At 39.4% G+C, this 14,422-nt stretch overlaps 1 long non-coding RNA gene across 3 annotated transcripts in view; it reads right to left on the minus strand.

The window, feature by feature from the left end:
- Positions 1–14,422, minus strand: part of LOC116451573 — a 28,352-nt gene that overhangs the window by 13,577 nt on the left and 353 nt on the right. The gene's annotated exons all lie outside the window — the stretch shown is intronic.

Here is a 14,422-nt window from a genome sequence, read left to right on the forward strand (position 1 = left end):
GATTAATGCCATGAATCCCTCCTTATTTTATTCATAAAAGGGAAAAAAATAGATGTATGAAAGACAAGAGAAGGTACAACACACTCTAAAGTGAATTTTTAAATGTAGGTCTCGTGCTGCCTTGAGCCAAGGATGAGTTCTGCAATGTGTTTTTACACACACTGACTTAGCTAATTCCAGGACTTTTGCTGTTTCCAATCCTGGAAATACGAATCCCAGCATGCATGGCATGGGTAACTGTGACATTCAAATGGATTTACACAGGCCACCTTATCTGCTTTACCAGCTGTGTATGGTCTTTTACACCACAGTGCATTCCAAGGCAAGCAAACTTCACTTCTATCATAATTGGTGTAGAAAAGAAAGTGTACATGGGGAGCATCTGTGCAAGGTGAATAAGACATGAATGGGGCCAAGTCTGAAATCGTCCCAGAATGTGGCTCTCTGATATTCTGTATCTAAGGCTAACCCTCCTCAAGACTCACTGAAACCCTTAAAGTTTCCATTATTGTTTATTTCACTCTGTGGAAGACTAACATCAAGGAGCATTATCAAAAGTATTAATTAATAAATCAGAGTGGAAGACAATAAAAACCACAGAGAAAATCAAATTGCAGAATATTAAAAAGAGCTTGGCAATGTGGTAAACAAATGTCACTGTCAATCACTTTACATGAGGGACATTGAATCTGACTGTTCTCACCCTGGATTAATGGTGTACTAGGAGGCAACTGTGGAAGCACTCCATCAGTCCACATGCAAGGTGATAAGGATGGACAATGACAGAGTGCACACAGTCACTGCACTGGGAGACAATGGATTAAAAAAAAGCTGGTTGAAGAATGGATCCCACTGATTTCCTTTTGCCTCAATCCAAGTAGGGTACACTGAGATTCAGTGGGCATGTGAAGCTCAGTGAAGTTCACTGGAGATTTTTACAGGTGTATAGAATGTCTGTCCCCATAATAAAGTTCTTGAGTTCTGTTTGTTAAGGCTTTGTGTTGTTTTGAATGGTGCAAAAAAGAATGTTTTGAAAGATTATTTATTTCTTTGTGGTTTCAAAATATGAAACAAATTCCTAAACAAGGTATTTTTAAAATAGTTTCTCCTTTGAAGATGTCAAGGTTTTTTGGTTTGATTTGGTTAAGAAATGAAAATCAATACCTTCAGAACTAGTAAGAAATGTCTAATTAGTTAACAGAAAGGCTAGCTTCAGAAGAGATGTAGTTTTGCTAGTGAAGCTAAGGGGGTCTAATGTCTTCCTTCACAGTTTTACTGACAGGAGCCAGCATGGTACAGTGCATGCTAGTTTCCTGATGTAGAAATGTTTGCACAACTGCACAGTTCTTCTCATATCTCCTGAAATCTCATGGATTTTCTAGTCCAAATTAGATGTGCTCACCACCTAGTGCAGTTAGGGTTGTCATTACTATTATTAACCTTAGGAACGGGTATTGTTCAAGAGAAACAAGAACTGCATCCTGGGGCTTTTCAGCACTGCAGTCCATTGCCCTGTCCCCAGGCGTGAAATGGTACTGATGGAAGTGGGGCTTCACAGCAAGTAGCTAATTCCTACTTGGCTCAGGACTTTTTTCCCCCTAAGTACTAAAATCTATGACTTGCAGAATGCAGAAATTGGCATGCAAGCAAAACTGATTTGGGGTGTGTTTGTTGTAGTGTGTAATCATTTCATCTGCAGAAGGAAAGTTAACTGTTATCTGGAATTAGTGCAATATCTGAAACCGACAGTCAATGTGCAGATCCACAGTTTAGTATTTCTACCTCTAGAACACACTAAGCCAGAGAAATCACACCTTAACAGTTCTGTCTCAAAAGATATCTTACTGTATTATAAACAAAGATCAATATATATTTGTGGATTTATTTCTTAGGCACTGTCTTGCTGCATTTCACAGCATTATTTAACCAAAAGCATAAAACTAGAGACTGTCTAGCTTTAACCACCATTCAATAATCATACAAGTATTAAAGGCTACATCCTTACTCCCCTTCCCTGAGGATTGTATAAGTCTGTTCTGGTATTTGTTCCCAAAGATTGGCAAGCACAAAGATGGGTTCTTGGGAAAAGTAAGAATGGATTTAGGGTAAGCTTTTTAAACAGCTTTGAACAACTGCAGTCTATAAGGACTGAGACTCAAAAGGCACAATACTATGCCTTCACATATCTTCACATTTTATGTAAAGATGTACTGGCCGGTGCTTGTCAATATTTTTTCAGCTGTTTATGGATTTATTTTTATCAGATAATAATAATAATAATAATAATTTATTATCAAGAAGTCCTCTGGAAGAGTCTATGTTGGCCTTAAAGTCACTACCAGCCTATGTTGGAAACGCTGGTTTGGTTGATAGATTAAACAAATCATGAATTTTCCTAGTTGCTGAAGTGCAGGGTAAATACTTTTACCTGATCATCTGTGCCTCATTGAAGTCACAGACATTAGTAATTTTTTTCATTAAGCTAAATTTAAGCATGATTTTTTTTCTCCCTACCTTCACACACTCCAAAGGAGCTAAAATTTAAGATGCCACGGACACACTCAAGCAACAAAAATGATTATTCACTGGTATTCTCATTCTGCAGCTGGCAAATGTGAACATATGAAATGTGTAGTTGCTGATAATGGTACTAATGGAACAGATGTCTCTTCATATTGAATCTGGCAAAAAGTAAAAAAAATGCTGGATTTTTTCATCTGCTTCTGTGTGATACATTTGATGCCCCAGTGGACATGTTAAGTAGCAACACTTTTTGAAGATTCCTTGAGAATTGGCATCCTGACCACGGGAAAAATACATGATCTTGGAATGAAGAAAACTCTTGGCATTTACCACCTTAGCTTAATTTTCCCCTTCTAAGACATAATTTATTCTAAGAATAAATCCCCAGCTTCAGCTAAACTGAACATATTCCCCATTTTCCCTCTGTGCCTTCACCCAAGTCTCCTGCCATCTTCCTTCACTTCCTCAAGTTCACAGGATACCATTTGATGAGCAGCTCTGTGGGACAGGCCCCTGGTTATCAGCACCTGTGCAAAGCCACGAGTCTTGCCTGCCCCAGTGAATTGGGTAGATCACACCCTGCAGTGCCAGAGCACTGATGCTGCGCTGGGCACCAGCCAAGCCAACGTAGCAGCCCTTCTGGGCAGTGTACTCCATGTCTCCAAAGCTACATGGCAACAAAGGGCTTCTTTATGAATTTTCATATCAAATTCCATCAGAACTGAGAGCTGAGCATTCCTGTGGAACTCTGACTCACTGGAAACATGGCTAAAAAGTGGCAGAAATAAGGTAATGATTTTTTAAATATATGTAAATATATCCTTTCCCCTCTGGTGAGACAAATCTGAGAGGTCTGTAAGGTTCTTTTATGCTCCTGGTGAAGTTCCAAAGACTGTAAGTATGTCTTACTGGTTAGAATTAGCAGCCAGAGAAAATTAAGAGTTTCTTATGGCAATGTTGTGGGCGTGGAGTAGGGAATATCCTCTTTAGGATTACTTGGAGGGGGCTGAAGCAAAGTTTTAGAAATTATGAAAAACTTGAGACTTGGTAACACGGAACACGTGAAAATACATGAAAAAAAGAAAGTGCTAAAATGAGAACCAGAAAGGAAGATAAGCAGATTTCAAGGACTGTCAGAGTGAAGGTAGCTTTTCCAAGGAGCCTCAGACTCACAGAGAAACCTGACTTACTGTTCTCACTGACTTTTGATCTAAGTTTCATGCAGCAGGTTAAGAAGGTGAGACCAAGAACAGCCATGGACATGTTGGAGAGAAAGATCTGGAGCAAATACTCCCTCCTGCTCAGTCATGTTCCTCCCTGACCTATATCCCCACTTCCCACTCTGAGACACTCTGGCACCTCTTCTGCCTTCAACTTGCTTCATTTGCAACCAAAAAAAAAGGTGCGAACAGATTCTTTTGGCATGAGAAAGCTTTCAGACCACCTCCTCCACAATCCCAACTGTGATCAGCCTGGGTCTTCAGAGTTCAAGCTGCTCCCATTACCTACTCCCTATACAATTTTCAAGCTGTTTTTAAGCTGTTCACATAAGCACTCTCAAGTAACCTCAAAAGAACTTCTGCTATTGCAGTTAACTAAACAAGGCACCATTGATGTGCTCTAGAGTATTATAGTTATCATACTGTTCACTATAGAAAAAGGAAAGAAAAGTTCATGTTACCTACTTTACAATGCTAAAATATGATGTGGACATATTCCAGGCATACAAGAATCCCACTTCCTGTGACTGAAATAAATGACAGATCAGAATTTGCAAGGAACAAGTTCGGCTGGCAAAGAGACAGAACTGTCAGATTTCTCACTTGGGTTCATTGCTGACAGACATGGACTCCAGGCCTATGGCTCCACACACATGGACACATGTAAGCTAAACAGCACCCAGAAAAACAGTAATCTCACCAAAATTAATTATTCCTTTTAGAAAGGGAAATAGTTCCACCAACAACGTTATTTTTTCAATCTGAAGTTTCCCTGATGTGATGCATCATTATGAACTTTCCCTGATGTTTTGTCCACTTGGGCCAGCCACTTTTCCAAAGCAATTCCCTGGCACTGCTCAGGAGAGGCCAAGGACCATTCTTAGTGGGCAGCACTCCTCAAGCCAATGATTTGGAGACAGGATTTAGCACTAAGGATACTCACTGGTCACTCCTACAGGCCTCAGTGTCTGAAAAGTAATAAATAACTCCAGATAACAGTTCATTTTCCTCATGCAGACACAAAAATTACACATTGCAAGTCCCACATTAGGTTTGCTTGCATGCCAATTACTGCATTCTGCAATTTAAAGTTTTATATTTTAGTACTTAGGGAAAAAAAGAAAGGGAGTATTCAAAACCTGAGTATTCAATATGAGGCAGAAATAGCTGGATGCTGGGTTCTACTGCAAATCAGAATAGTTAATGATGTACCCATTTTTCACAGTCTTGGCCACAAGCCTGACTTTTTTGCCTCTTATACTGGCTGGCAACGTTATGGGTCCTAAGGACAGATTTAAATCAATTCTGTGCTTGCTAGCCCTGAGATATTCTTTCCAGAAGAATTCCTGGCTGCCTGGCGCTATCCAGATTGAGTTGAGGATGTCATGAATTTCTCATTTTTTTACTAAGAGAGGAAAAAGCCAACTATTTTGAGAAACTCCATCTGTGTTAGTGCTACCATGATTAGAGATGGAAGTGCTTGAACTGTCTCATTCCTTGTCCTGTAAAAAGAGTTATCAGCAGAAAGGGCAGCACACAGGTTGAACATACTCCTGTTTCTGTATCAAGAGGTTGACTGAGGCAGATCCTCCTGTTTGAGCTGTCTCTGAGAAATGCTAATGGTCCAAATCTACTCCTCTGGCTCTCTACAATATACTAGTTTTCACAATTAACTGCAAGCCTCCCCACTCTACCTTGAAAATTTTTAAGTTTTATTTAGACATTAAAACAGGCAGCACAAGAAGAAACACAACTTAAAATTGATCACAGAATTATAGAATGGTTTATATTGGAAGGGACCTTAAAGACCATCTAGTTCCAACCCCCTTGTTATGGGCAGGGACACCTTCCATGTTGCTCAAATGATAGGACGGGGGGGGATAGAAGTATTCCTAGGCTAGGGCAGTCCAGCTGGCAATTTAGGTATATTAGTCCATCAGCAAGCATATTGCTCTGTGTTTACACATGGTGGGAAGAACAGCAGGTTGGAATAATGTATCCCATAGAAACCACAGTTTACCTAAAACCACCGTCGTGCACACAAGGCTGTGTTGGCCTAGCCCCCAGCAGCTGAGAATGCCAGTGTTCCTGTGATTATATGGCAAACTGAAGAACAATAGTCTGTGTCTAGGCTTGGCACAGACCTAGAACTGTTCAAAGAGGTGAAAATTGATGTGGGCCTAGTTACCAAGCGGCCTCAGGCGACAAATACATGAGTCACTTACCAGAGCAATTAAACTTGTGACTGCCAGGCTGAAGCCACAGACAAGACAACAGAATTGCAGTCAAGAAGTAATGAAAAGTTTTCAGCCAAGGGCACTCGTCACAAAATAGGTAACAGTATTCCAAAACTTCAGAGTCTTGGAAACGTAAGTAATCAACAGTGCATGCACAAGCAAAGCATGAAACAACAAGTATGGTGCTTGCTATTTGCATGGCACAAAGTTTAATGGTAACATGAAGAGTTTAGAAGAAATTATTTTAGTTTTCTGAGTGAAGTGCTAGAAAGTCCTTGCATTTCAGCTCACATACAGAAATCATTCATTAGCTATAGGGGTTTCCAGCCACTGGGAGCTAGCAGAAGGGGGTTTTACCCCTCGTGTGCCAACACAAAGAAGCCCGGAGGTCAACGCTGAAAACCCTCTGGAAGGCGGCACTCAGTGCCCAGCACACGATGAAAACGGGGCAGAGCTCCTCACCCAAAGGGACTGGATCTCCCTGTCGCTGTCAGGCAGGCACACAGGTGAAGGCAAAGAAGAAAGAGAGGGGACTCTCCATATGTGCTCCACGCAGGTTTATTCCAGTGAAACGACAGGGACGAAGAGGCCAATTGGTGGGAGGGTCCAGGGATCTTATACTGGGTCCAGAATAGGCGGGGAAAGGGATCTCAGCCAATGGAATAGAGACAAGCAGGTGACAGGAAGGGAACCAATGGGAACAACACATAGGAGGGACTCAGGGAAGGATCCAATGGGGCGTCGAGGAACAAGGAACTTTCTAGAACTAATACATATTAAAAAAGGAACATGAATATACATAACTTCATACATAAAACAGGAAGACAAAATACTAACCAATGAGGGGAAAATATGCAAAAGACAAAACAAGGGACTCATGGGTTCTCACCATGACTGCAAGTTACGTGCTAAACTTGGGTTGCTAACACCACAGCTGGTTGCTTGTGTTTTCCTCAGGAGACAGTGGTTGAAATCACCTGTACCCCCGCAATTAACCAGCATCTAAGCAGTAATCTAGGCAGGAAATGGAGACTATCTGTAAGTTCCTCTGTATATGTAAAGGCACTATGATTTCCTTCCTTCTTTGTTTTCCTGTTTTATGTTTGTCTAAGATGTAGATGCTGCTTCTTCATTTCACTGTTTAAATGATTTCTTAATAGGATGTCTTTTACAAAGTTGACCTTCTGTCTTTCCCATCCCACAAAAATCAGACTGTATGTGATAACTTCTTTTCATAGACCTCTTTTCTTCTAGTTTTTTTCCAGTCCTCTCTGCCTATGAATTGGTTTTTTTGGGAGGTTTCTTGTTTGTTTGTTTGGGGGGGGTTGGTGTTTTTTTTTAATTTTATTTTACTTTGGGGGGTAGTTCAAAAAAGAAATCTCTGGATTGCTTTTAAGCATCTCTGAGGTTGGTTTTCTCGCTAAAAGCCTACATGAGTTTTTGCCTTCTTCTCCTACATTGTATTGCCAGAGCATTGCCTTAGAGGTACATAGACTTGTTCTTCATGCTTTGTGATGCTTTGAATAGCATGGGCTTTCTGATAATGTTCCTGATTCTGGGAAGGCTTTTTGTAGCCTGAAAGTGGTGATAAACACATCATGGCTAAGGCAGATGAAAGCTAAGCATCAGCCCCAAGACCAGAGTTGGCTTTGCCCCAGCAGAGATGACTGTCTTTGCTTCTGGAAAGGGAGTAAAACAACTCACGAAGTGCCAGATGTTGGTGGTTCACAGACTAAAAAAAGCTTGGAAGTATTTTATTTGAACGCTTAACTAAAGGGAAAGCAATGGGAGAGCAGTGGAGTAGAAAAGGTTTGAAGGAAAACTCAACTCTCTGAGACTGATAACTTTGGCTCGATAAATGTTGTAAAGAAAAAACCCACACCATGTAGTTTCATCATTATATCCAATAATCAGTATTTGCTGCTCTGCCCAGCTCTCTGATTTTTATTTCAACAAGCTTTTCTGCAGTAGGAAGCTTTTATTCGCCTTCAGCCCCAAGCAGTCCCACTGATGTTTTTTTCACATTTAAATATCTTTATTATGTGTATATTTAAAAGATATTATTAATTATTTGCACTATTTCTTAAATAAATGTCTGCAATAACAAAATTGTTCTCCTGCAAAATTACTTATTGAGATATGAAGTACTGGTGTCTTCCTGCTCCTGTGTTGTGTTTAATGCAGCCAGCCAATGGTTAAGAGCAAAGGCTCACCAACAGCTTGTCTTAGTGTGAAGTTGGACACCACAGCTGCCAAAGGTCTAATTTAGGTGTTTTCTTTGAAGATGATGTAGCTCAGTGGTGGGAACTTGTGGGAAACTTCGCTTACTTAAAAACCAAATGATAAAGCAGCAGCCATGGCTGCAGAACAGACAGGGATGAAAGAGAGAAGCTTGCAGACCCTCCTGGCTGGCTTTCCTGCTGCAGGCAGCATCATCACACTGTGGACCTTGAGATAATGCACCACTTCTTGAGACCGTATGGACATCGATGCAATCTTCCCTATATAAAGTGGAACACACTATTTAGACACTTAGGGATAGTTTCTAGATAGTTTGAATGAAGGGCTTTCCTCATAGACAGCTGTGTACTTGTCCCACAGGAAACCGAGGTTTAAATGTCATGCTTGGAACAGCAAAAAAACACAGAGAGAGGGTGTAAGCTGGCACCTACTGGACTGCCTGGGGAGTCATCAAGAAAACAGACATTAAATGCAGCAAGTACAGAAACATGGGCCTTACACAGGTGATAAACCTAAGATCAGAACTGTTTCCAAAATACATGGACAAGTTCAATAATAGCAGCCACATTAGTACTTGGCTCAATAATATGTTGTGGTTTAGGAATGGTATTTCCCAGTTTAGTACTCCTACTAAAAAGAAAACCACTCCCCTCCCCACTCTGGCTCAATATTTGCATTTGACACACTTGTCATATATCCTTTTGGTATATCAAAATTCTATTTATCCTTTCCAACAAGATTTACATATCTATATATGGATTTTTTTTTCCCAATCCAGTCCAAAAAAACTTTGTTCCTTATTTGAGAAAATTTTTTATAATTGTATAAGTAAAATGAAATTCAAAATATTGTGAAGGTTACATTGAATGTATTCTTTGATGCCTTGTCTTTGAAAGGGTGTTCTTGAACCTGAGGTTTCTCCCACATGTTTTCTTACTCCTTTTTATGACTTATTAACTTAGAACAATCTTTGTAGTAGTAACACCCATATATAAAAGGATGTCCCATTCTCTATGTTTGATCAGCATTCCAAGGTTAACAGATGGAGATTTTATTACCTCTTACCCTCAGTTTTACAGATTGCTTTTTAAAAGATTAATCCAAAACACACCACACTGGTTTCATTAATACGATGTACTGACTTTGTTGGTCCTTGTGCCTTATTATACACTCAGTTAATATAGACATGCTTGGAATAAAAGCCAATATAAAAATCAAGAAGATGTATGTGAAACTCTAGACTGAAGACACCAGCTATGAATAATATCAGACAAATCAAAGTGCATGCTGTGGAAATTTAAACAGCATGTTAAGAAAGAAGATCTGGTATGCTATCAATTATGGAGCTGCACTTCAGCAATTGCTGATCAATCTTTAACAAGTTTATGACCTTTCTGGAGTAGTTTTACCAAATAGCTGCCACATTTCAGCAGCAAAATTCTTCTTAGGAGAATTACAAAGGTTATGTGACAGTTACACACTAATTCAGTCCTATAATCTGAGAGCTTTAATAGCGAGCTAAGAAACCCAGCTGCACATGAGAAACAGTTTAAGAGTGCGAGTTTGCATGCAATGACAAGTCTGGCAGAAGGAAAAAGCAAATTCATTTGAGTGTGTTTCCATCAGGTAGGAGGAGTGGTGATGCATCATGATAGACTTGGTATATAAGAAGAAACCTCATAGTGCCCAACAGTGTTCTTTAAATGCCGGAGAGCCTGCCCAGGGAGCCTTGATTGTGTGCTGAAAACAGTAAGAGGATTGGCTGTGATGTCTCACTGCGGCAAAGCTAAAAATTCGAACAAGTTTTTTGGAGCTTGTAGAGAGGATCTTAAATATCTTACAGTTTCGTTGGGTTTTTATTAAAGATCTGCCTTGGAGAACAGTAATTCCATAAGTTAGTGACCTTAATAGCAAAGATAAAAAGCAGAATTTCTATTTCATCATTTGTAGGCTGAAGAGCACTCAAGTCTTCCAGAAGTTTTGATCAAGTTTGGACAGCTGCATTTTGTATTGCAGTTACTTCTGTCCTGTTGCTAATTTTTTGTCTTGCAAGTGGATTCCTTTTCCCTGATAATTTAAATGTCCTTCCAATTCTCATGTTAGAATAGCAAAGTCAATGAGGAATTTATGGAACTGATTCCCACTACATCAAGCACAGAGTCTAATATAAGCCCATCAATGAGTTTGTAAGAACCTATTGAAATGAATGGATTTAAAAGAATTGCTAAGTTCATCTGACTTAGGCAGGACATTCTCTTTCACAAATAGATAACAAAGACAAAGACATGTGAGGAATACATTGAAGTTTAGTGAATTTTTTATTACAAAAAACCCCAAACCCCAAAGGCAACAAAAACATGCACATAGGGGTTTTTGTTGGATTTTTATTTTATTATTATTCAGCTACTGCTTTTGCTTCTCTTCAATTACCCTTGTTATGCTTCACTCATATTGTACTGATTAACTACATGTACGCACACAGATATATATATATACACACACACTTGGGTTTAGAACAAGCTGTTTAGTTTTCTTTTGTTTTAAAAAACTCACTGCTACCAATCACATTTTAAAAGAGCTCAGAATTTATTTCTAAGGCCTGCATGGTTCAGCTGCTCACCACCTGCGTGCCCTTCCAGCACACTGAGGTCTAACACTTATTCACACTGATGCAGTGCCAGAAGTCAGCTGCTCCCACAGAATGCAGCTGTGGGGAACACAGGCAGAGAGATTAGTTCAGTCTGTGGGACACAAGCTCATCTTACTGGGGTGATATTGAATTGAAACCAGTAAGATGTGATAGACACAGGTTGATTACTTGCTGAGTAATGCAGTGCAAAAGACACCATGCACATATCCTCCCATAACAGCTTCCCAGTGTTCCAGTCCTACCTCACAGGACTCTCTATTTCTCCAAATACTGAGTTTGCAGAAGCCTGCCAACCCTGGCTAAATCAAAACAATCTGAAGCTTTGCCACAGGCCTTGTTTACTGATGCGAAACTTTGCTTTGATACTATCACAGACAAAGGGCATATAATAAATTCCAAAAAAACCCAATAGAACATACCACGAAACAAAAAACAAAAAACAAAACAAAACCAAAAAAAACCAAAAAAAAAAACCAAACCAAAACAAAACAAAAAAAAAAACCCAACCATGGACCAAATGAAAATAACTGGTCCTCTGATCTCAAACAGATGAGGCAAAAGGAAAGACAGTAAGAACTGTGTTTGTCAGCTCTAGAGAAAAGACACTGCAGTGTTCACACATGGAAAAGCTCATCACAGGGGACAGAAAATGTTCTGTTCTGAGCTTCCATTTGGGGCAGGAAAACAACCAAAGTGTTTACAATCACAACAAAACGTCAGGGTTTGAAGAACAGATTTTATAGAGCAAATTATCTGGAGAGGCTGTGGTTCTGCCATCGCTGGATGTTTTTTGAAAGGATTCATGCAAGATTGAAAAGATTGATAGAATTTGTGAAGATTGGTGTAGAGAAGTCTGATCTTGATGTCACCTGGCAAGTTTAGTCCTTTATACCTAATGAATAGCTCTATTAATCCAACATATTTTCTCCCTCAAGGGCAGGAGTCACAGAAGGAGACTCTCATGTGAAAATTTTTGAGCTCCTCCACATCTGTGCATTGTGTTGGCAAATAAGTCAGTGCCAAAGGCAGAAAATGAGTACATTGCAGAAGCTGCACCCTAGCTCCACTACTGAGCTATTTTCTGTACTGATTGATGAGGCACTCCTGCAAAGAAAATTATGTGGCGCCTTTTTCCCCACTTGAGATGATGGAAGTTCTTCAAAACTGACCCAGTTCACCACTAAAATGGATCTCTCTCACATGCATTTAGCCCACAGGAGAAAAGGATATACTCTAAAATTCAAACATGGATCAAATGAACAGAGAAGGTACGTCATCATTATGATGAAATCTCAGCTCTTAGTGGCAATTCATGAAGTCATTTTCTCGTTTGTTGCTCATCTAGGTCACCAGATCACGATACTTAAATACATTAAAGAGCCAATTATGATTTAAACTGCTCAAAGAAAATGACATATGACTTCTTCTAACTTGGACAGCATAAACTGCTTAAAGTATTCAGAAGGAAACACAGAGATATTTTGTACACACATATGATGATGATTACAAATCACTGTCTTCTCATATACTGTGAACATGCCAAATGACCATCTGGTACAACTTTGTCAGCAGGCACAGTTCCACCAGAGGTAATGGGGTCATAGTTAATTGGCCAAGAGCTGGATTTGGCCTACAGTTTTTAATGACTCCTAGAGAAGCTGCTGTGGCTATCAGTCTAAACTTCCCAATCCTGACAGTCTCAACTTGTAGAAGTCATCAGGTTATTCCTAACATTTCTCATTTCTCTTTGCTTTCAGCTGAAAGGAAGATGGTCTGTGCACCTGCTGATACATTGAGATACATGCTGTGGCTTGGACATATTCACAGAAAAATAGAATTTCTAGGTTTATAGTAGTCAGCTATAAACTTATAAAGCCCTTTGACTGCCTTTCTGGGAAACTGATGTTATAAAAGGGGAAAATAATTACTTTGAGGGCTGTGTATAAAACCTGATGTCTTTTGATGCCTTCAAACATTACATCAATATCAGCAATGAACACCTGACAGTAGAGGCAAATTGTTTATAGGTGTGCTGTACAGACAGCTACAATTCCCTGAGTAATGACAGCAGTCCACATAAGCATTGGAGGTTTATTAGGCCCAAAATCTATTTCTTTGGCTACCAAGAGAGAGGAAAAATGCAGATTCCTCCTAGTCAGATTTCTATTAGAATTGCATTTTTGACCTGACACAGTCAAAAAACCCAAACATTAACTCCACAGAGTAAAGTTATTGCTAAAGTCAGGGGATCTTTTTCTGGGAAAAAGAAGATTCCCAGTTCAGGCAATGATAAACTGAAAGGTGGGTACAAACACTACTGTGAAAAAATTTTTGCACACATTAAGGTTAGGTCACCTCCAGCACTTGCATGTTACCAAGAAAGTGCCTACAGAGGACCAGTATGGAAGAATTCCCCAAGAAACTTCTCGGTATTCAGCATGATAGGGCACCTCTGTCATACTACTGCTGCAGTATGGGGAGTAAGCACGTTGAGTTTCCAAAGCTATATTCACTTTCAGACAACTGTGCCTAAGACTTTAGGTCACAAAACCTGACTCAAATGCTAGCTTCTAATAAACTCCATAGCAAAGGTGACATTTTCATTACTTGGATTGTGAAACTATAGGCAAAAAAGGGAAGCAAAACTCCATGAGGAGCCTGCAGCACAGTATTTATGTCATTCTCATGGGAGCACACAAGAGTGTGAACACCTTTTATTCTCAAGTATTTCTGTAAAGGAAATAAAGAATCACAGAGCAGAGAGTGTGCTCTGTATGGTGAAGTATCATTTGCTATACAATGTAGCTAGTAATCTGAAATAAAATAAGACAGCTACAAAAAATCATAGTTACAATGAATCGAAGGTACTTTTCTTGTCCTTTTTCATGTATTTACTTAATAATTTATTTGCTTGGGTTTTAAGATTGGTGATATCCTGCTGATCTAGGTAATTATGCACCAGAATATGGGACAATCAGACCCAGGCTGTGTTTATCTCTCTCCATGGTATTAGCTTACAGATAATAAACAGTTATGCCAGTTTGCCAAAAGATGCATATATTACATTATTAGTAATTTTTTAGTAATTATTGACAATGAATGTGGTCAGTATTGCTTGTAGCATTAAAAAAAAAAAGAAAAAAAAAGTTGTTTGCACTTCTGATTTTAGGGATGCAAAAATTTTGTCAAATGTATTGCAAGCCCATAGAATTCTGTCATTGAAAAGGCAACAAAAATGAAACTAAAGTTAGATAGATTTTATACCATGTACTTTTCAGAAAAAAAAACCCCAAACATGATAATCAGGAAAGCTGAATTATCCTCTTGAAAAAGATTGGCTTCCCAGGGTTATATTCCAGTTTATTGCTAGCACAGCACGAAGGAGTCAAAGTGTCAGGCAGATGCATAGGGTCTATTGTTCATCCATCCTGCCTCTGAATCCCGTGAAAAATACCTTTTCCTGGCAAGATGCCAGAATCATAGATTAGTTTCGGTCAGAAGGGAACTTTAAAGGCCATCTAGTCCAACCCCCCCTCAATAAGCAGGGGCAT

The sequence above is a fragment of the Corvus moneduloides genome, chromosome 1 (genome assembly GCF_009650955.1).
Source record: "Corvus moneduloides isolate bCorMon1 chromosome 1, bCorMon1.pri, whole genome shotgun sequence".
NCBI classification, from domain to species: domain Eukaryota; kingdom Metazoa; phylum Chordata; class Aves; order Passeriformes; family Corvidae; genus Corvus; species Corvus moneduloides.